The following is a 23992-nucleotide window of genomic DNA, read 5'->3' as shown; positions in this document are numbered from 1 at the left end:
CTCCTTCTTCCCTTTGACACGATCCGCCCAGGTAGGCTCCTCCTGGATCCACACGCTGGACACCGAGCACCCTCTTGATCTGGAGCGCTGCCTGATTACACCGCGCTTCTGCGCAGCTGGCGTGCGAGAGCGGCTTCTTTCGGTGCTGCGCTCCTGCACAGCTGGCGTACACGAGCGGCTACTGCCGCCAGCTGTGATGACGTCGGTTCCCAGCTTCAGCTGCTCGGCGCGTCGACGCCGCTGCCGCCGTCTTCTTCTGACGATATATGGAACTTGAAATTTGTCCCTATACTGTGCGTTGTGGGTGCGAGCCACCGCACAACGTGCATTGCGGATAGCACTGGTGATCTTCCGCCGGCGATCGTTTGCCGCAGGTGCGACACCACTTGCTTTCCGGGTTGGGACACACGTGAGCCCGGTGTCCCAGTCCTCCGCAACCGTAGCAGACTTCCGTGTGGCGTCGGTAGAGCGTGCAGCGAAACATGCTCGCGTCGCATGCCACGTAGTTGGGCACCCTCATTCCCTCGAAAAGTACCACCACCGCTGTAGTGTTCTTGATCTGCCTGGCCTCCAAAGCGCCCGGATTCCGATTATTTACAATTCTCGCTCTGAGTTGAGCCTCGCTGACTTCCACGTCGACTCCTCTTATGACTCCTCTAACGTACTCTCGGGTGGGGCCAGGTACGCCGCCACCCCAAACGTGCCTTCACCGAGCGTGATTTGCTGCACTCGGGCGTACGCGTCCGCGTTTTTCTCGTGAGGAGTACACACGACAAAAATGTTCTGAACTCCATTGGGACACATCGTGTGCTCTTCCATTGCGGCCGGAGCCAAGGATGCCGCCATGGCCAAGGCTTGCTCAAAGCGTATTTTACTGACCTTGTTGACATTCAGGCTGTCGCGTGGTCTGACAATGATGCGAAAAGTGTCCCTCGGCAGTTGAGGCAGCCTCGAAGCAGCGGTGACGCGTCGTATCGCGTCGCGTGGTGCGGCGCTGCGGCCGCCGTCCCTCCGTCTGCCTCCGTCTGACACTGTGGCACTTTCATGCGTGTAGTATAATGCATTTACAACGGGAGCAATTACCCATATATGTCTAGTGTCCCAGATGTAGTGCACTTCTTTCATCGGCAATACCTTCTTACGTTTTTATGTAAAAGCTCGTGGTCAGCGACCGATATCCATAAGGTCTGATCTCATCTCTCCGCAAACTTTGCTAAGTGTGCTTCTCATTGTTTCTGCATAACGACCTCTGGAACATCATGGACTTTATGACTTAGAGAAGCGCACCACCTCATGGCAAAAATAGTTACCAATAAGAATTGAAATTTAATTGGTTGCTGCCGAGAATATGGTTACATGTCCATAGGGACGAAATTCATATACGACAGAATATCGATTGTCTATATTTATGATTCTGTCACAACATTTGAAACAGCAGCGTTCTTATGTAGGACGCTCGGCAGATTGGGGGCGGTTTTGAGAACCTATAACAATCGGTTGGCCAAACATCTTACCGAAGATCAACTAAAGTAACGAGGAATTGTTTTCGTCCTTTTAGGAGGGCAGACCTTTTTGTTGAATTTATTGCAAATAAAATCTCCCCCTCCCCTCTTCTCACCCCCCCCCCCCCCCCCCCGTGCTGAAGATCTTTTTCGACCTTATTCGCACTCGTGGTTACGTGCACTCAACAGTCACCCTTATTGCACCTGAAAGTACGCTGCAGTAGTAACGGAGGAGGAAAGCAGTCACGAATACGCCACTGGCATTAACTAAACGCCGGGCAGCATTTTTATGGGTGAAGTAGTATGCAAATCTTTGCAATACAGTGGTGATGACGTGTGGATCACGGAGCGACCAGTACAAAGTCAAAAAGTACGCAGAAAGTAAGCGCAAGCATGACCTGAACATGCTTTCCGAGCGCCTTGTCCTGCGGCATGCCAATTCATCAAGATGCAACCTCTCAGCAATAGATACATTTAAAAACCTTATCGTGGACAAAGTAGTCACTTTTCTTGTGCATAACATGAACTACTCTGGCTAGTAAAATAATCTATGCTTTGATTATACATGACATACGATAAAGATCTTCCAGGCGCCTCCTTCTGTGCATCTTTCCTAAAGATATTCAGTATTAGTATGACATTGTTGAAGGAATTCAAAGTTATTGGTGCAATGTTTTGATTATCGAGTTGATTGTAATTCTGATGCAATTGTCTATCACTGCAAACGCTACTGTACTGCTTCAGTCGCGTCTAACGCTCAAAGTGTGAAACGCAAGCACCTGGTAATAAGACACTGGATAGAAAGTTACTCAACTGCCATGGTCGGGAGTCGGCGGCTTTTATAATCACCAGATATAGCCTAACAAGAATAGAGTGTATAATCTTCACCAAACAATTGTAATATATTTCAGTGGCATACCAGCAAGGCGCGATATTCTTCGCTATTTGCCTGCCTTCATTATACGTGTCAATGCGCTCTATCCCTACGGCTTAGGAAGTGGTAAAGCTAACCTACTCCCATTTCCAAACCTCCTATCAGCCGTATACCAGACAGCGTATATCCATAACGTACTGCACTCAATGTGCCAACAGTGTTTGCTGGCAGCACAAAATTTATTTGCTGGTTTGGACAAAATTGGGATTCTACAGAATATGCAAACAATCTGCTCCCACTGTCATAAGAAAACTACCACGTGTTGTGGGAAACGTAACACCAGATCTACAAATAAATAGCTTGAATACTATCACTCCAACATGGTGTGCATTTTCCTAGTGTCCTGTATGTGGGACAGCTCAAAAGCAACCGTTACACGAAAATGTTTTAGCAGTAAACTGCTGATACTACATTCTGATGCCTCTGAAATACTTTTTACCAGACAATATTAGAAGATTCTCAACTCGTCAAAGTTTACGCACATATGGGTTGAAGATGACTTAATTGTGAGAAGTCAAAGGATGCAAAGAATTCTGAGTGGAACGTTTCTATTTTTATGATGCCATATTTTACTGGGACATGACTCGAGGCAAAAAGACAACGACTAAATGCATGACCACTTTTCCATTCGAAACTCTAATTCCAACATATGGAGCTAACATAGGTTCTAGAATGTCAAAACTAAAAATAAAATTTCGACACGTTTCCTCGTCTCAGAAGGAAGATGTGGGAACATCAGTACCAACCGCTAATAGTTGCCTAAGATGTTTCTCTTGAGGACGCGTAAGACGGTCGGCGGTAAACAACTGACAAAAAGGGGATATTTATATCTGCATTAGTTTCAATTTCGGTTTAATGTTCATTCAAGATACATAGTTGGTTGTCAGTAGTATACAAGCGAGGGTCCCAAAGTCAAATGGCTGCAGCGGAACCCTCGGTTAATACGAAGATTGGCTCGACATGATTAAATGACACAGCAGCGTAAACTAATGCACTCTGCAAGTGAACAAACAGTGAGCTAAGTAAGGGGAAGGAATACATTCCATTCTTATACAGGCAGTAATACATGTAAAATAAAAAAACGCACATTATCAATCTCAATTGTGTAAACCTGTATGACAAATTAAGTACACACTTTATATACAAAGTAAATAAATCAGGACTAGTTATACAAAATAAAATTTAAGTTCATATTTTAAAGCATGCCCTCTGGGTGATTTCTGAAATCTTGATGATTTAAGGACACGGGGCTAGTCATTCCACAATTTAATCGCCGAGAAGAATGTCATTTTGCCATAATTCGTGTTGCATTTAGGTAATAGAAAGTTGTGTTTATAGGCAAGCCTAGTGCTATTTGTATTCGGGAGCAGCCTAGAGTCTATTAATTGACACACGAGCTCTTTGTTAAGGAAGGTAAATTGCGTGATAAGTAAATGAAATTTAACGAGCCAGCTGTCATAGACATAATCAAGTCAGATGTCAATGTCATAGTAGCGACGTATGAAAATTCAAATGTGAATTACTTTTGTGCGTGATTTCGGTCGCAGTTTTTAACATATTTTAGTCTTGGTAGTATAAGAAGACAAGGCAAATTGCGAACACAAGGTGCAGCCCCACTAACACGAACTGAAGTAGATAAATTACAGCATTTCATCGGCGGCACAAGGCCTACTGACGATCACGTGGAATGAACAGAGTGGCACTGTTTCTGTGCCACTCAGACTTGGGCAGAAACTTAGCACCCAACACTGATGCACTCATGCAAAACGAGTACCTGTTCAAAAAATCTGTAAAAGACTTGTGCGTACCTGTATTCACTGTGATATATAAAGCTTGACGGAAGTAAGGGTCTTCGTGTTCAAACACCCAAGAGCTGCACTGATGAAGCCGCGTTAGTCTATTGCTTTGTTGGTTTGCTTTCCTGCTCCTTCCTTTCCTTGACGCCTACAAGCTTCGCTGTCAAGACTTCCAAGTCTTCATGCTTAGCAAGTCAAGCGAAGCGGGTCACGATGCACCAGCCAACCTGCCCTATCAGTGAGCAAGCCGCGAGGGCAAGGGGGAGACAACGGTGAAGGGCGGACGCCGTATCCACTCCCACGCTGTGGCCAACTTAAAAGTCACGAAACCCGCATGCAATAACTGAGCAAACGGAAAGCCTTCTTTCCCTTCCACTCTAATTTTCTTACTTCTATAACCTGCTCATCGCCAAAAAAATGCTAACAACAACATCGACATTACTTAATCCCACCGATGCGCGCTGGGAGGAAGTAAAGTCGATGTTGTTGTTAGCATACTTTACTATGTCCGGAAGCAGCCGGGACACGGGCGTTTCTTCAAACCGATGCTATGGTTCGCCTTTCGGGGGTTGTTAATACTTCAATAATATTCTCATTGACGCTCATCTTTGCTTAGAGTAGGCCTGCCGTAGATTTCGCAAAGTAAACACTTTATTTCGGTGTCTCCAGGACAACGAAAAGTTCTTGTTTATCAACTCTCTAACTTGGGTGAGGTGTCGAGTCCACACATTGGTTGAATAAATTTCAGCGTAACTCACTTCAGTGCTGCCAGCCGTCGGACGCCTTTGCTATTTTTTGCAGGCGAGAGCTTGAGTGAGGTGAATAGCGGCTAGGTGCATTCATCGATTACCAGTGTTGTGGCGAGAAAGGAACGAACGACAGGAAGACTGTTGAGTTTAAACTAATTACGTTTCCATTTGTGTGTCCTTGTTTAAGTCTTTACTTGATGATGATGATGATTTACTGTCCTCCCCTTTGAAACGAGGGGCTGACAAATAGTCACCTAGCCTGCTTGAGCTAATTAGGTATTCTATACATACTTTTCATTCTAGTATTTGTGTGTATATGTCCTTAACATTTTTTTATCCTCCTGAAAACTTCTCCAGCTATCCTGTTCCGCTACCTATGCCTTTAACGGATACGGCAGTATCAACGTTTTCACTGTTTTTTTTTTTTCGACTAATACTCTAAACGTCTCTTGCTTATCTCAACTGCTGACCGGCTGATACCTCCTGACTTGGGTCGTCGATCTCAGCGCCATCTGGCGGGCAAGTTGAGGTGGGCACTACATCATCATCAGCGCCATCATTCACTCAGATTTGCTGCCCCTGTTTGAAAAACACATGTCTAGTATACAGAGGGTACCCAAATGACGACGGAAAGCAAAGCTATATGGAAGCACCGAGAATCTCCGAACCTTCAATTGCAGGGAAAAGGACGCTGATAACGATTATCATTTGTCAAAAGTGAATAAAAATTATGCTGCTTGCTGCGAATCTTTGAATTTCTTTAGTGTCCGGTAATTCGTCCGGAACACCACCAGTTATTTTTCTTTTTAGGCTGAGGTGAGCTTGCGACTCGCCTCAGCTGAAACGCCAGCGTGTCTTTAAGCTACAGATGTGGCGTGTGTCTTGACTTGAACATAATTAGGCTGTTATTGATGGCACATGCTTCCTTAGGCTCCTTAGGAAGGCGAAAGAATAGGACGGAATTAAATTACGATGCCACAAAGGTTTCAAAAGTGACTTCACTTTTAATCATCTAGAATAATGCAACAAATAGGATTTACTAATCAAAACCTATCTGTAAATGGACGGAAATTACTATGACCAGCACATAGTCGTAATGTATAGCAACATATGCGAAATTTTTCACGGATGTATTCGCACTTAAATGCGACACTCTGTATTCATATCCAACTGTTGTCAGTCAAGGGAACATTGCGCCATATTATCATTTAGAGAACATCGACATACTAATTTTGCTGCCTGTCGGACAGTCAGATCCTGTGTTACGGAGAGCGAAAGAACATAGCGCTACGTTGCTTCGCGGAGCGTTCAGCATTTATCGTAACGATAAGACACAGCGCGTCGGATGCCACAGCGTGAACTTGCACGATAACAAAAAGCCGGCTCTCACACCTTTCGCCAATTAATGTCATGCGCTAGGTCACGCGAAAGTTGAAGTGAAGCACACTCTACACTTCGAACAAACATGCAAAGAAATAACAAAAAATTCAGATGACACCGCCGCGTTCAAGGGACCAACGCCTTTTCACACGACCTAATAACTGGCTTGCATAGTCTCGCCAGGACTTTCGCCAAAATCACTGGTTGGGAAAAAAGAGGAAAAAAAATATATACATTTGTTATTTTAGTGCAGCCAAAATATATGAAACGGAATATTTAATCGTATGGCAATATTCTGAATACGAACTACGAATTTTTTTTTTTTCAATTCCTGTGTTTCAATGAGAAAAACCGAAGTAGGCAACATGAGTTGTGCTGCAACTGTTCTACAACGGTGCCGACAGCCGCACTATATGTATCGGTGATAAGACAGACTGGTACAAGATGTAGGGGATGCACCAGCAGGGGGTAAGCTGCCAATGCGTTTTTGCAGCCTGGAATGACGCTTTGGTGTGGTACGCCCAGGACAGTAGAGCGGACGGAGGTTTAAGGATCCTGAGAAGCTCGGTCAGTGGTTTAATAAGGCGGGCGATGTTGGGAAGAAAACAACGGTGGAAGGTGATGAGCGCGTGGAATTCAAGGAGCTTTCGCAACACGTTTCGCGCAAGGCTTCAACTTTCTTTTCCATTGGTTGGATTCCTTCGGGAGTCACGTAGTGTCCGAAGAACTCAATGTCGTGGGCACAAAAGACACACTTTGCGGGGTTCAAGAGAAGGCCGTATTCCTAGAGACGAGAAAATAGCAGGTGCTAATGGTTGATATGCTGCTCGCGGCAAATACTAGCCACTAGGAGATGGGTCATCAAAGTATACAAAGGACGAAGGGGAGTGCCCGTGTAACCTCGTTAATAGACCTCTGGAACGTCTGGACAGCATTTCTCAGCTCGAATGGCATGCGGTTGTACTCGAAAAGCTCGAATGGTATCGCAGTCGGAGTCTTTGGGATGTACACTGGCTTGACAGGGATTTGATGGTAGGCCTCCCACTAAATCTAAAAAACACATACTATCCAACACCTCAGCAACCAAGCTTCTCAAAGAGAAAGGTTCATCTCTTCCATTCCTACAAACAATGGGAACGGAGAGGACAACCTCATGCGATTGATAGAAGCCTTTATTATCAGCTGCATCATAATCGGTGGACACATATTTATAGCGACTCTAGAACAGCCATACGCAACTTTACTAACGGATATGTGACACCGATAGCAACAAGATTACTAGAGAAGGTCAACAGTGAGAGGATTGAAATCCGCTGGCTTCCTGCACATCTGGGGGTGGTGGACGGAGCTCGGAGAAACCTCAATGATGTGGCAAATGAAGCAGCACGAGGACTTTCTAGCCGTGCTCTTCAAGACCGAGCAACTTACGCTTCACCCGGGGAACACAGGGATCGATTATTAACATATAACGAAATCACGAAGCACTAATATTTAAGCAGAAGGAAATTCCCATTGCCACACGGTAAGCTTTGCAGAGCCCAAGCGGTCAGATTACGTTTGCTACAGACAAGAACATACCCAAGTCCAGATTTTATAAACAGGATCTATCCGAAGAGGGAAACTCAAACCAACTGTACTAAGCGCAATGGCATCATTACTCTTGACCACATGCTTTGGCAGTGCCCCGCGGTCTTCACAGACTGTGGCAAGGAACAAGAATGGTGGCGGCAAATGCTACACAGTGAATCACTCTCGGACCAATTACGGGCAGTTCAGAAGGCCCGAGATGTGGCTGAAGGGCTCGGCCTGACAGTCCCAACGTGGGAGCGGCCCGCGTCAACCTACGGTTGACCTTCAGGACCCAATAAAGTTAATCATACCATACCATGTACGTCACATTCTTCCTATAGCTCTGCAACGCTGAGAAACACAGGCCCTGCACAGAAACACAGAAACCAAGCCCTGCACATCCTTCAATCGAGGCTCCAATGCATTGCACACTACGAGCGCCTCTCACAAACAAATACCGGGCGGCATATGCTCCGCACCGAGGACATCCAACACCTTACGTATACCGGAGCCTAGGACCTGATGTGCTCGGTATCTCCGAGAAACTTTCCCCCATCCCACGCAATATGGACCCTGCCTACAAAGCAAATGACACATCGACCGCGCGTTACAACTCAAGAAGCGTTACGAATGGGCCACACATCTGTCTTACAGACGCAGCGCAGTACTCGCAACTACCGGCCATGACTGAACCATTAATTAATGCTTATTTAAAACACAGGACACAGTACGTAGAGGTTAATGGTTGTAAATCTGAAGTGCTTCCAGTTACGTCAGGTGTACCCCAAGGAAGCGTATTAGGCCCGCTGCTCTTTTTAATTTATATCAATGATTTGCCAGCTGCAATTTCCGAAGATTTCTCTGTCAGGCTTTTTGCAGATGACTGCATTCTTTTTAAGAGCATAAACGAATGTAATGATCATTTCCTCTTACAAAACACGCTATTAGCCGTTCATCAATGGTGCCGTAAATGGAATACGAACTTAACCTAGATAACACTGTCATCTTGTGAATTTCGCGCAGAAACCAGGTTTCTCCTATTTCTCACAGCCTTCTAAATCATTCTATTATGGAGGTCACACATCATAAATACTTAGGGGTTACAATAACAAACTATTTAACATGGTCTGCGTACATTGCAGACATTTGTTCCTCATCATTTTCCAAGCTGTGCTTTCTGAGACAGAAGCTTAGAGGCGCTCCAAGTAAGCTTAAACGTCTTGCATACATAACATTTATTAGATCAAAATTAAAGTAGGCGTCGGTCTTGTGGGACCCGTTGATAAAGAAGGAAATTTACCAGCTTGAGATGGTGCAAAGGTAAGCGATCAAGTTTATTTATAACAAATACAGAATGCTTGATTCACCTACGACACTAATGAAAGCAAATCACATCCAACTACTTCAACTACGTAGGAAAATGTCCCGTTTGTTGTTCAGGCATAACCTTTTAGCGCATAAACTAAACATTTCGCATCCCACAGTACTTAACCAGCTATCGTCTACACGAACACACCACACAGGAAGTCATTTATTGGAACCAATTTTTGCAAGAACTGATACCTTCAAACACAGTTTTTTCCTGAGGACCGTTGCCTACTGGAACTCTCTCCCGGAGGCCATTTTCTAGTCCCCTAATTTTGTTAAAGGTCTAGATGTGCATTTGTTTGAGTGAATGAGTGCTCTGTATGTGGGTATATGTGTATATATGTATAAATATCTGTATGTGTATGTGTATACCTATTTTTCTGCTTGTTTATTAGCGGCAATGTCTTCCACTGCTGTTCTCTTTTTTTTGTTTTTTAGTGCATTTTCATGCCTTGTATAGCCCTTCCTGCATGGGCCATAACTGTTGGCCTGCAGTATCCTGAAATAAGTAATAAATAAATAAATAAATAAATAACACTATCACCACCAGCTCCATATGCAGCAAAACAACCAGAAGAGGGTGAAGAAGCTTCCGTCGCTTAAGCGTGCGTGACGAATTCGGTCTCTTGCTTCATTAGCCACTTCAAGACGGCAATGCGCAACTTCAACAGAGGTCTCCTCACTGCCAGTACACCGCATACTCTCATGCAAGTCCCTATCCCGACACCACCGCGTTCACCTATTCTGGTGAACGCGTTCACCCCGGGCCATTCGGGCCTTGCAGGGAACGAAGAAGCCGCGCACGACGGTACCCGAGAAATCGTCCACGGGGTGCATCACTCGCCATCGGAGCAGCGAGCGGCACCCCCCTCCCCCCCCCCCCCCCCCCCTGACGACCCGAAGCTCAGCAATCTGAAGATGAGTGAGTAAACTCAGGGCACGGCTACGCGAATGGCAGAATGGTTACGTATGGTGAAATCCTCATGCATTACCATAAGGGAACAATAAAGTACGCACCTCCTGACAAGTCCCTGAATAAGTACCAGTCGACAACATGGCGATTTCCCCTCACTGCCGCTGTACGGTTATGTCGACCCAGATTTTTACACACCACAATGCAAAGAGTGCGGGGCGGCTCGCGCCGACCGCGACCACATTATCCGGGCATCTAACCTAAAGGCTCCTCTTTTGTGGGTTGCGAGTATTTCTCTGCGAGCGTGCGTGCAACCCGCAAGAAGTTAGATTCGCTTGGTGCGCACGCAAAACGCAGAGTCTTATTCAGTCATAGAACTAGCAAAGTAGCCGTCAACTCGAATCGCAAATCTTTCACTTTCCCACCTTACCCTACCCAGGCATGCGCCGTTAAGAAGCCCCAGTTTTCCCGCAATGAGAGTTATGTTAACTAATGATCAAAACTTCATGCAAAAAAAAAAAAAAGACACTGGAAACAATCTGCACAGATCATGACACTGACGTTGTTCTTATCACTGAGTCATGGCTCAACTCTGATATCGAAGACCACGAACTTCTGAACAACACACTGTAAACTGTTTATAGACGCGGCAGGACCGGTCATTGGAGGGGGGGTATTTGTTAGATAATTGCTGGTCTCTTCTCGCTAATCCGTTGAGAATCACCACAAGATACTTTGCATCAGCATAGTACCGCCGACAAGACGACCGTACTTATTTCTTGTTACCGCATTCCTGATTGCGTAATTTCATTTTCCAACTAATATAATTCCAGCACATCCCACCTAATCTCCCGTTTTCCTTGTGCTAATCTTGTGGCGTGTGGCGACTTGAACATTGCGGATATTGACTCGGAAAACTGTGGCAACAGCCCGCGCGTCCAAAGATTTCCATGAAATAGTTACCATGTACAGCCTTAGCCGAGAAGTTACCAGACCTACACACAGTTCTAACATTTTTTATTTAGTTCTTACTACCAAGAATGAACTAATTATTTCTTTTCTGTATGATAAAGATGTTTGCGACCACAGCATCTTGTTTTTTAACACAGCTATAGAGTTCCCTGTCTGACTAAATACATCCGAGATTACAACAGCGCAAACTTTCCAGAAATTAACAATCATCTTGAATCCTTCTTTGTAGACTTCAATAAATCAGCCTCTTCCAGAACAGTTGAGCAAAACTGGTTACTTTATAAACACAAACAATTGTCTCTTCTTGATGCTTATGTTCATATTTTGCGTATTCGCGGGGATGCCAGCAGGCGCTGGTATTCGAGCAACCTTAGAAAAATTTCTAGGAAGGAAAAGCACATTTCCCGCGAACTCAAACAACGTAACAATCCGCAAAAATGGGGCAAATACGTTACAGTACTGCGGGAATACACAAGTTTGCTGAGGCAATCTAAATGGAAATATTTGCGCCAGCACCTGCTGAGAATTCTACGTGATAACCCTGACAAATTCTGGAACTCATTCTAACTTAAACGTACGTCATGTCCCATCATCGCGTTGTTGAGCTCAGATGGGTCTCCTGTCCCAGGGAATCTATGTTCCGATGTCATGAACTCTTATTTTTTTGCTCGCTTTCCACTAATGAACCTGCTATCAATGCTCCTACGTTCCAGCTACTCATTATTCAGAAATCACGGCTGTTATTATAACAACTGAGGAATGTCCAATATAATCGGTAACCTTAAAATATCCAGTGCGCAAACCCCAGACGACACAACGGCTAAAGTATAAAAGGGCACCACATCGCCATCAAGCCGCTTCTGGCAATTGATCTTTACTCAACCCATTGCCTCTTCTGCTATTCCTAATTACTTGAAAATTAGCAGTGTTGTACGTATAATACACAAATCTGGTAGCCGTTCGAATCCATCTAATTACCCTATTTTCTTAACCTGCATACCTTGTAAACTTCTAGATCATATATTGTATTGCAGCATTGCATCTCATTTAGACAAGCACTCTTTTTTTCTCTCCCAATGAACATGGATTAAGACGAGGCCACTCATGTGAAACACAACAACTCGAATTCACCACAGACCTTCACCTCCACTTGACTTCCGTTTTCAAACCGATGTTATCTATCTCGAATTCGCAAAGGTATTCTATCGTGTTACCCATCATCGTCTAACCGCGAAACTTGCTTGCCTTAATCTTGACCCTCTTATATTGCCATAGATCGAATGTTTTCTCACAAACCGCTCACGACCTACTGTCATCGATAACCTGAAATTGTCAAGTAGGCAAGTGTTGTCAGGTGTGTGACAGGGCTCTGTGCTTGGGCCTCTTCTGTTTCTCATTTTTATAAATGACTTCCCTAACTCCATTCATTCGTCAATCTGGTTATTGGTTGATGACTGCGTCCTTTATAGGCGCATATCCTCCCAGAATGACCAACAAATACTCCAGGAAGAGGCAAGTAAAATTGCAAACTGGTGGTCTCTTTGGCCCATGTCCCTCAAGTTTCAAAATACAAGTACATGTGGGCAACTCGCAAGCGTTAAATAATTAAGCACCAGTACTCTCTTAACCTTACAGCCCTCAATTAAGTTGACTCTTACCATTATTTCCGCGTTAGAATCAATAATCAACCTACGTGGTATGCACACAGCGAATTTTATAAACGCCTGTTCTATATGGCTTGGAATCTTTAAAAGATCGATTTTTTTTTCTTCTATTCCCGTACGCAAGCTCGCCTATGAAACAATCATTCGGAGCAATTTCGAATCCGCACCAGACTTGCCTTTATTAACTTGCTTGAAGCAGTGCAGAATCGCACGGCATGTTTTATCGCTTCAAACTACGATTGGCATATAAGTCGCAATGAATGATCCCTTAGCATCTCCAGTCTAACACTTTGTAGGAAGAATTCACAACTTTACCTTTTTCAAAAAGTGCATTATAATTTTCCACACTTCAGGAAGACTATTCTACTTCCAACTAACCGCACTTTTCACCGTCTGTTCAACAGCCTGAGTCTACCTCTGCATGGTGCTTCTAATGCTTTCAACGAAGCTTTCTTACCTACTGCTATTGAATCATGGAACGCGCTACCCGAGGTTTAAGCAAATGAAAGTGATTGAGGTAAATTTAGGCACATAGTGTTACGTTTTCTAAACCCACAACCTACCACAACTGGGCTGTTACTCTAACGTGTAACTTTTGCACTGCTCTGTTATTCTGCCAGTTGTGCTGCCAGTTCTACTGCCGGTGGTGTTACCATTGCTACTGTTTTTTTTTTCGCCCGTCGTTTTCTAACATGCACACTAAATTTTGTTTTCTGTTGTATAAGTAAGTTAACCATTGTAATGACCATAGTGTTTATCGATGTTTTTGCCCCCGCCCCTTATGTAATGCCCTGAATGGGTTCTTTAAGAGACAGTAAATGATGATGATGATGCCCGCCAGCAACACACTATTAAACACAACACCAACCCTATATTAAAATCACCACGCCCGAGCAGTGGGAGGCTGTGCTACTCAGCCCATGCTGCGAGGACCAAGTCTGTACTGCCAGCTGACGGACGACGCCAAGACGACTCAAGCTATGCGCGCCACCTGAGGAAGGGGGGCTTCTTTGGGGCTAGCCTCCCGGCAACCCACTCCCTTAACCCTAGCAAAGACATTTTATAACTTTTGTCTTTCTCACTCACTAAATCTCTCCTGCTGAATATTACCGTTCCACCTATGTTGGCTGCGAAGTCGTGAATGTGAGGCCGCGGATAGCGGTCAGAGGCGGTATAAGCATTCCGCGCCCGATAGTCGCCGCACGAACGCCAATCCTCTCGGTCATACTTTGGTATCACTTCCGACGAAGGACGGACGATCCCCAGTGGCAGCATGTGGTCGAATGGTTTCCTGGCGATGGCAAAGTGGTTACCAGCGAGGCGTTTGGGTCGGCAGAAAGCTGGGGGGCCCTGTGTTGACAACATGATGCGTAACGCTGTGACGTACTGGCAGCTCAAGACTGGAAGGTTTCATGATGGCTGGGAAGTCTGACAGGATTGAGGCGAATGCAGATGATGGCATCTTTCGTACCGCTCTAGTGGATGATCTCCTAGGCACGAGGATGCCTTGTAGAGACATTTTAGTCGCCTCGTCCACGAGGCGACGGCTGCGGAGGTGAACACTAAGGGCGAAATAAGTCTGAAAATCCGTGCCCAATATGGCGATATGTATGTCTGCAACAACGAACACCTATCGGAAGGTGCGTCGGAGACCCAAGTCAATGGTAAGAGAGCGCTGGCCATATGTGTTGATAGAAGAGTTGTTGGCTGCTTTAAGGGCCGCGTTTTGGCATGCTGCCAGTCGGTGTCCTGTGGCAGGAACGACGCCGACCCGTGCACCTGTGTCCGCCAAAAACTGTTGTCCAGCAACTCTGTCAGTGATGTAGAACAAGTGGCCTGTCTTACGGCAAGAGTCGCTGGCCGCCATCAGTTACTCTGTGACGTGTTTTCCTGCCAGATGCAAGGGGAACAGCAATGACTTCCGCTGGTAACGACTTGGCTGTGATGCCAGAAAGGGAGGTGGACCGAGAAAGGAATCTGGAACGGCAATCGCGATCGCGCTGACGAAGGTGGGGCGATGATTGTGGTGCAGTAATGGGTCTGAGCAAATTCGTCAACCATTTGCTCCAGGCGATACTGCCGATCTTCGAGGTGCCTCAGCGGAATGGCCGTTGTTGCCACAGTATATTTTGCTGAATAGTCAGCGATGCGATCGCCCACCTATCCAAGATTGTCGAGGGACATGTCTTCTGGTGTGGTAAGGCTATTACCGGATTCTGCGACAGGCGCTGGAGGGCAGTCCACAGAGCAGAGGTCAGTTGGCGTTCAGGCTACGGTCACTGAGAAGCCGCCACATACGACGTACAGGTTCCGACGGTCTACGGTCGCTAGGCTCCTCTTCACTGCGAAGCTGCTGGAAGCACCTGAGCCTAGACACGGACTTGCGCTGCAGCACCGTTGTTTTTTAACTGGTAATAGGGGGTGGTGTCGTGGTATGCGTTCGCAACGTTGTAGAATTCACCAGCCGCCTCTGCAGATAGTGCCGAGACTGTGTGGAGGAAGCTCGCGTGCGGCGAGGTAATGCGCAGAAGGTGGAAGAACACCTCCACATGATTAAGCCAGGCTGCAGAATTTTGTGTAAAAAATGACGGCAAGTGAATCTGCCCCGTAGCGAGGCCCTCTGTACTGGTTAACGATCTGTCGTTCGCGGCCACGTCCACGACGTCGTGCTCACCTTACAATCACGTCCGGTTCACCACGTTATGGGGACCTAGGTGAGCTTCACTACAATGGTGTGTAAGTCAGCGAGCGATACCCCCGAGAACCATTGGGACAGATGGCAGGAGCGGAAGCTTCTTTCTAATCATTTTTTCCTTTTTTTCTAATTTCGCAGCTCGTGTCACGTCGTAGACGAACCGGAGTGCGACATATATAAATGTCGGCCGAGGAAATGTCGATGGATGCTAGAAAACTGTTCGTTACATGTACAGAGCGAGATGAATATCACAAACTGAAAAAACACTCAAGGAAGAATGGCGCACACGAATAGATACGACATAGACAAACAAACGAACGCACACTAGAAACAATCGTTTTTTGTGAAAACACGCAATATATATACCCTGGCCGAACACGTGCGACAGCCTACAGATTAGAGGTTGAATGATTAATTTCTAATTCACGCAGAGTCCCGATTGTCTCGCAACGCATATGTCACCGGATTTAGGAATAAAGAATGCTCCAGCAATCTCCGTTGCTATCCTATCTTTCTGTCTTGACAGCACCTGGGTTTCATTAGGCGACAGTTGACACTTAAATTCTTGGCAATGTAGGCACAGATTAGACGACGGCTGGCCTTTCAAAGAATCTCAGTCGTCAATGAATTGGTTATTAAAGACCCGCCCTCTTTGGTCAATGTAACACTTCCTGCAGGACAGGGGAATGTAATACACCGAATAATGGACCACCAATAACCGATTATTGGCCCACAGAGCTTCTGTGAAAAAGAAGCCGTCGTAAAATTTGCACCTACATTGCCAAAAATGTAAGCCCTGACCACTGCTAAATGAAATTGAAATGCCGTCAAGACAAAAATATAGGATAGCGCGGGAGATTGCTGAGGCAGTAATTATTAATAATTCCGGTGACATGTAAGTTGCGAGGCCATCGGTGAGTCTCGATGAACTAGAAATTCAACGACTAATCTAAGATTTCACAAGTGCTTCTTCCAGGGGATATTTTTTTTGCGTTTGTGACAATAAATCATTGTTACTAGTTTGCGCTCATTCATGTTTTTCTATCTCGTCCCTGTCCATCAGCGCCATTATTCTTTGAGTACGACTTACCCACACGCCCAACAGTACTTCTAAATAAAACACTTTTTTAGCTCTTGTCGTTGTGCTAATCGTCTTGTGTTCAGGATAGCGAGGCACATTACATGAATCATAATCCAGAAGAAGACCCGGAAAAGTCAAACTTGCCTCCCTCTCGAGGCGTGCTCAGGAAACTCTCCTTGGTGTCAGAGATACCGCGGCACTTACGTACATACCCTTCCGGTGAAAACACTGTCGAACTGTGGAGGAACTCCAGCCTGTGATACCACAACTTTCAACGAATTCTTTTGTACAGTGTTATTCAATGTGAATGCACTAGGCTTTTAATGATCCAAAACAAAAGAAAGTGCGAACAGGCCAGAACTGCAATGATGGTATACGCACACCACTCGAAAGGTGCGGTGAGTTAACGCCGTTGCAGGGGTCCAGAGGTATTGCGGTAGGAATGCACACGAAAAGCACTACAGTGTTTCTCGGCCCAACGTAAGTACGGCCCAATTAGCCCATCGGCCTCCCTCGCTGAAACGCCTAGCAACTGACAGCTACAAACAGCGAGACAATCCACCTCCGTCTCCCTTCCAGCCTTCGAAAGTGGATGTACAGCGAAGCTGTTGCCGACGTTGGACAAGCACCACCACCCCAACTGACATTGAATAGCGTTAGAGAAGCACTACAACCACAAACGACGTGCGCGCGCACGCACGTATGCGGAAGGGCAGCAATCATCCTCATTCTTCTAGGCCCTCCGCCAAGCGCAAGTGCCGTATTGAACTCATTGACTCTTTCAAAGTAAATTGTGTCCGAAAATTCGTAAAGTGTGCTTTACACAAACGTTGAAGGCATGATAGCTTCGTATTGTAATTCTAATATACGAGAAAACATAATTCTGGTACGCAGAAACTCAGACAAAACCCTTTCCAGCTGCCGTTTGAGGTATGTCTGAGTGGCCACTACGGCCGCGAGGTGGCGGTAGTGTTTTTGAGAGAGCACGAACCGATAAAAAATTACGTTCAACTAGACGGTAACAGATTCGCTGTCAAACGTCATTCTCAGAAGCGAGTACCAGAATAGGATTCAAGTCATTTCTGCCATGTTGCTTATATCGTCTTCCGGTATTCGTGATCGCATGGATGGTGGCTGGCGATAGCGTAATATCGTAGAATTTGTATATTATGTGAGTTATATATGACGTGTCTCAGCAACGTTGCTTTGAGCATCAAGGAAAGCAAACTGCGGTGCAGCCATATCAACCTGCACGGACTGTGAAATTGGTTTGAAGTTCGCCGCATATCGTTGTTTTCTTGGCGAATGTTGCAACGTGTATGCATTATTCAGCGGCGGTACTGTAAGATTTGTTTCTTTTTGTAGGCGTCATCGACGACACATTTGGAGTCGAGTGCTGTCCTCAAGTAGTGCCGCACATGCATCGGGCACTGCTGTGCTGCAACAGTGGCTCAATTTCTTGCTTTGGTGGGCCCATGTTGAAACTTACGCCCGTACCCTCGCCCGCGCTTTCGTACACTGGCTTACTGCTCGTGTGTGCGTGCGCGTGCGCGCCTGTGACATGCATCGGCTGTCAGCCATGTCAGCGATAATAACATTGCAGGATTTATTATGTTATTCTATATTAGGATTATAACATGTCAGAATTATACATTAACGTTGCATAATTTTTGCATTTTAAGCTGTATTTTAGTGCTTTTGGAGGAGGAAGAATTAAGTTTGTAAAATAGGCTGACAGTGGAGTCATCCGAGGTGGGCAGCATCCGTAGTCCATAATGCCGTGGTCTGAGCCGATAGCTTGTCCCAGTTCACCGACAATGCTGGTCTTCAGGGCTCGGACTTGATAGCTGGGACTCCCACTGCTCGACGGTTGGTCAAGTTATGCGTCGTGTCGATTTGCTGTGCCCCATCGACACCATCACCAATGGGTATCGGGCACAGATCACAGAAGGCGCACTTGTAAGTCTAACTAGCAAGATACATGGCTTGCAGTACGGTGCCGTGCGGGAATGTGCCGGTCAGTAGTTTGCCAAAGATCAGCGCCTCTTTTCTAGTCAGCTAGAGATGCGGGGGCGGTAAAGTCCTTCTACCCATTCTATGGTGTCTCAGGATGTCGCTGTATGTTTTCAAAACGTCATTACGTAGGTCTATGGGGGCTTGTGAACCCGGAAGGATAGGTCAGAGAACCTGGTCTCGGGTAACAGCGTGAGCAGCTATATTACCCGCCGGGGACTCCTGTCCCGGGGCCCAGACAATCTACATGTGTTGAAAATTGTCCAGCTTCTCGAGGATGCTCCACATTTGTTTAGAAATTCTGCCCTTTTGGTAATTTCTGCACACTGTGCGTCTGTGACGACTGTGATGTGATCTTCCTCTTGCTTACCCATCGTGACCGACAGAGCTCTCACCGTTTCTTCCACGGAGTCGTTATCTGGAGTATTCACCAATCCCGCTGCTACCTCTTCTCGCTGGTGGTTTGTCACGTGACTGCGTGGGCTGCTCTGTTTTTGTACTTTGCCTTGTCGGTGTATCTGACTTCTCCCATTTTTGGTCCTCCGTACGCCTTACGTAGAGCTTGTACTCGCGCTTGCTTTCTTTATTCGCTGTGTTCAGGGTGCATGTTTCTCGGAATGCTGGCCACTGTTATCTTCTCTCTAAGTTGTAGAGAGACCCGGCGTATTTCTGGATTCATGCTCGACTAGGTAGCCCAGTCTTCTTAGCCCGTGCTGGTGAACTTTAGTCACTGTACCTGACTCGTCTTGTGGGCCTCTGCTAGTTCCTCCCATGTGTTGTGGATGCCTGGGCTGACTATCTGCTCCGTCGATGGTGTCGGGGTAAGCCCCAGTGCGAGTTTGTAGGTGTTTCATATCAGAACGTTCAGTTTGTCCCTCTCGTTGTTCTTGACACCCAGCTACGGCGTGCCGTAAGTGACTCTCTCTCTCTTCAGGGCTTGTGTTAATTTAATCGTGCCCTGCTGCTTAAGGCAGTGCTTTCTGTTAGTAACTTTACTCACCAGGTGCGTGACCTTGGTAACTGTCGCTTACAGCTTTTTAACGGCGGCGAAACCGGCAGCTTCCTTCTGGTGTGCAGGGTAGTGTTGTGTCCGGTGTCCCTTGGGGAGGCCGCCCTCTCGTCCTCTTTTTGAGAATTGTGAGCTCGGACATTGCCAAATATTAACTAGCCCTGAACCACTATTGGCACAGGAACTGCTTGCTTTTTTCAGCTGACATTTAGAGTTGAATTTTGCGTACTATGTACATAGATAATGGCAGTCCATTTGCAAAGCTAGTCAAATCGGAAAATTTCGTTGTTGTCACCATTGGGCACAATAGGCTGCTAGAAATGAACAAAAAAATGCAATTCTGCGTTTATTGTTCACGTCTTTCTTTGTGACGATCTTATGGATTAAAATATAACAGGAAGTAGGTAGGGTTCAGAATTTACTTCGTTATGAAAATTCAGAAAATTCTGCAACGTGGCCATGAACCTTTATAAATACTGTAGACATTTCATTGCGCATTGCCATTCAACTTCGAAAAACACAGACATTCTTACCTACAAGAAAATTTAAATTGCTATTCTATGATCCTCATGCATATTGCTTGAATACTGCAATGATGTATGCGTCTGTTCATACGACTACATACACCTGTGTCCGTTCCGGTTGTAAAACTCCATATGTGTTTGTCCTAATCCATAGAGTACGTGTCTATGGCACTTGCACGGTTTCCGCATGGTCCACAGCCCGTGGCCTTAGGGCCATACGCTCTCCATGCACTCCTTACAAAGATTTCCCATCTGTGCTGCACAGCCACAAGGTGCCTCCATGACAAGCCCATATGCTGCCCTGATCTTTCCATATTCTGCATAGAGATTGCATATATGCCACACGACTTCCATGTGCTTCCTTAACACTCAGTATAAATTCCACGTGTTATCCATATTTTTGTTATATAAAATATGCGAAATCCTTGTATTGTACATATTATATTACGCGGAACGTTTCAGTAGGCATACAACCGTAGACTGAGCAACGAGTTACAATAAATAGTGCCGCGTACCACTTCATGAAAAAACCTAATGTCACTAGCGAGCCTCCTCCTTATCAGATCTCTGGGCCGGTGCCTGCCAGCACATTGCCAAAATAATAAAAACGACATCGACCTATGCCTATTCTATAAACTATGCGCACCAATATCCGCTATGCATTTCCCATTTCATTGCTATAGTATACAGAGAATAGTTACACACGACGGAAGCGAACACAAGGTGGGGCCGAATGATTATGCATAGAGGCTGCGAAAGTAGCCCTCTCTGCGGAATCTTTTTGGTAATCCACGAATCATCCCATTGGAGAAAGACAACAGAAATTTCTGTCGCGGCACAGAAGTTCCTGATATCTTTATAGTTGCGACAGACATTTTTGACATTACAAGAGAAATTCGAACGTCACAGCAGAAACAGTCTGTCGCGGTGACTAAGAGTTAGGAAGTTACAGCAGAAACGGTCTGTCGCATCAACAAGAGTTCTGAAGTCGCAACAACTTTCTATAGCGACAGCGATTCTTACGTCGCGACAGGAACTCTCTGTCGCGACGAAAGACACTTTCTGTCGTGGCGTTACAAACGTGGCGCTTTTTATCGCAACGGCATAAGTTCTGACATCACGCCAGAAGTAGTTTCCATAGCGAAGCTATAAAATTGTATTTCAGTTTAACATTAGTGGTGGAACCTGTACTTTTACCTTGCGGGGTGCGTTATACAAATCTGACAATGTTGACAGTGCGGACATCCGTAATTAGGTCGGCGTGGTCAATTGTCGTAATTTTGCCATGAAGACGAGGCACCAGCAATCAATCGCCTTACCGGCTTCATCAAAGTCGGCCGCTGACCGAAATCATCGCACCTGCGGCAATGGCTGCGTATACATATTTTTTTTTTGTAAGATGTGACACAGAGGCTTGTGGACTTGCATGTACTGTAACGCTGACACATTAGTGGATTTCCCAGAAATGTTGTATAAGTTTTTGACAAATAGAAAACAAGTTTCGGGTTGGTTGCGTGAAAATGTGTCTCGTTCACGTGTCAGTATTCTGGCACAAACGCTGCAGTGAGAAACCAGTACGCTGTCTAAATGAGCATTTATTCACGAATGTTTATGCACATATTTTGTACTGAGCATACGCTTTATATTCGCGCTCGAAAGTGTAAAGAGCGAGAGACAACTGTCGAAATTAGCAATACCAACCCTAACTGTTTCCCCGGTAACCGCTGTCTATATGTGAATTTCTTAAATGATATAGACATCGTAAATCATAATCGATATTATAGCACTTCCCCGAGTACTTTTCGAAGACTTTTCCTTTTCTAGAGAGGCGCTAGTCGACGTGGCGAAGTGAAAGACTCGCAACTACAAATCTAAACATCCTCACAGACAGAGATTCTTACTGTGGACATAGCCAATGTGTAAAAATACAAACACGTTCGGCCTGCTGCAGTGGTAAGATGCTGGGTTCAGAATCGTCAGGGCAGAAACTTCGGAGGGGGGAGGGGACTTTTTCTTCTCTTTTTTTTTACTTTTCCCTTTTTACTTTTTTGCACTAACAAATTTACATAGCCCTAAAGGGGTATTTGACATATTTTAATGAAATATTGATCAAGAACTACAGAACGTCCGACTACGGGACGTCAGACAGCAGCCGTCAGACAATAGAACATCCCAAAATACGACAGACTGAAATTTCCTGTTGTGTTTTTCAAATGGGATTTAAAATGATCGCAGTGCAAAGTTAACGATGTGTGATGCATTCATTCCAAAATGTAACTTGCAGTTACGTTGGCGACCAAGTTCCCGCACGTTACATAAGCTCTGTATTGCTCCACCAGTTAGACGATATTCTAGGGGTGTGCTGCGAGTTTTCCTGCTAAGAGACACAACTGTATTTTCATTTCCAATTTGAAGCTTGTTTACTGAGCACAGTTACACAACCGACGTAATGTCGTTCTGCAGGAAATGACGGTCGTTTATACTGGCCACTTCGCGATGCTCTTTTGAATCATCAGTAAAGAATGTTTCTCAATAGCGGATTTGTAGTGGTAAATGATTATCAATTAGCAAAAAGAACAATGGCCCAAGTATTGAGCCTTAAAGCACAAACGAAGATGACACAAAAGACGCAGAGACGCCGTAAGAGCGTGACTTGGTTCCAACAGTCTGTCAGGTAACCATAAAACTACCAGCATTAAGATGAACATAAACCGTAGTTCTAAAAGGTTTTGGTAGTAGTATCTCGTGTGAAACTTTGCCGCAAGCTTCAGTATATCACAGTAGATTGAGACTACTTGATTAGGATTGGATATATAGAACCCACTGTAGCCTAAAACCACGCTCAGGTTTGTTTCTGCTGACCTGCTTTTTAGAATTCCTGGGTCTAAAAGAAAATGCGCTACTTATGGTAGGGCAAATGGTACATGTTAGTTTTAACGTAATATTCAAGAAATGGCTGCAGGTATTCGCATAAAATTTCACGCGCTCACAAAAGATCCTCCTGGGTACAACCTAATACACTTTGTTTGTGTCTTGGTGGTTGGCCTTTCTTGTGGCCCACTCCGAACATTTCAGATCTGTTTAAATATTAAATGTACCTTTTCTCTGTAACCACGCAGATGAATATGATGATATTACACAGTGTTATTCTAAATACCCATAGCTTATATCTGAACAAAAGAGACATCATATCCTATTTGGAGTTTGTACCTCAAAGGAGCAACATCACTGCATGCACAGAGCCACAGGGGGTTTTTCTGTCAGTGTAATTTTTTACAGTGTTGTAATTTATATCATCAGATATTTTTTTATTCATGATATTTATGACTGGGCATAGTACATGAGTAAAAGATTTCATGGGAATGGGATGAATACTTTCTGAGAAAGGTACATTGAATTTGAGAAATTCATAAAAAACGCGATTTGAAAAGAAACGAAGTTTTATGTTTGCATACTTCTTGCTCAGGAGAATGTCTCAGGAGAATACATTTTACTGCGGACTTTCTTGCAGGCGTCCCCAAAATCCTTGTTAGTGTTCTTTATTATTCGTCGTCCTTCCTTGCTCTTGGCAGAGTTATAGAATTCTGTCCTGTCAACACGCTCTTTGTCCATTCTGTCGAGGGCAATACTACAACACACACCTTGATCAATTCCAAGGGCTGCCTCCACTACAGCTTTTCGTGCGGAATTACTGTCATTGTAGTAGGCTACAGCATTGTTAGTTGCTGTCTTCAATGTGTAAGCACTGACAAATGCTGTCTTAGCGCAGTGGCACCAGATGAGTTGGTTGAGCGACTGATAGGTGCTCTGTGTTCGTCCATGA

This window comes from Dermacentor andersoni, chromosome 1 (assembly GCF_023375885.2).
Source record: "Dermacentor andersoni chromosome 1, qqDerAnde1_hic_scaffold, whole genome shotgun sequence".
NCBI classification, from domain to species: Eukaryota; Metazoa; Arthropoda; class Arachnida; order Ixodida; family Ixodidae; genus Dermacentor; species Dermacentor andersoni.
This window is presented reverse-complemented; position numbering follows the sequence as displayed.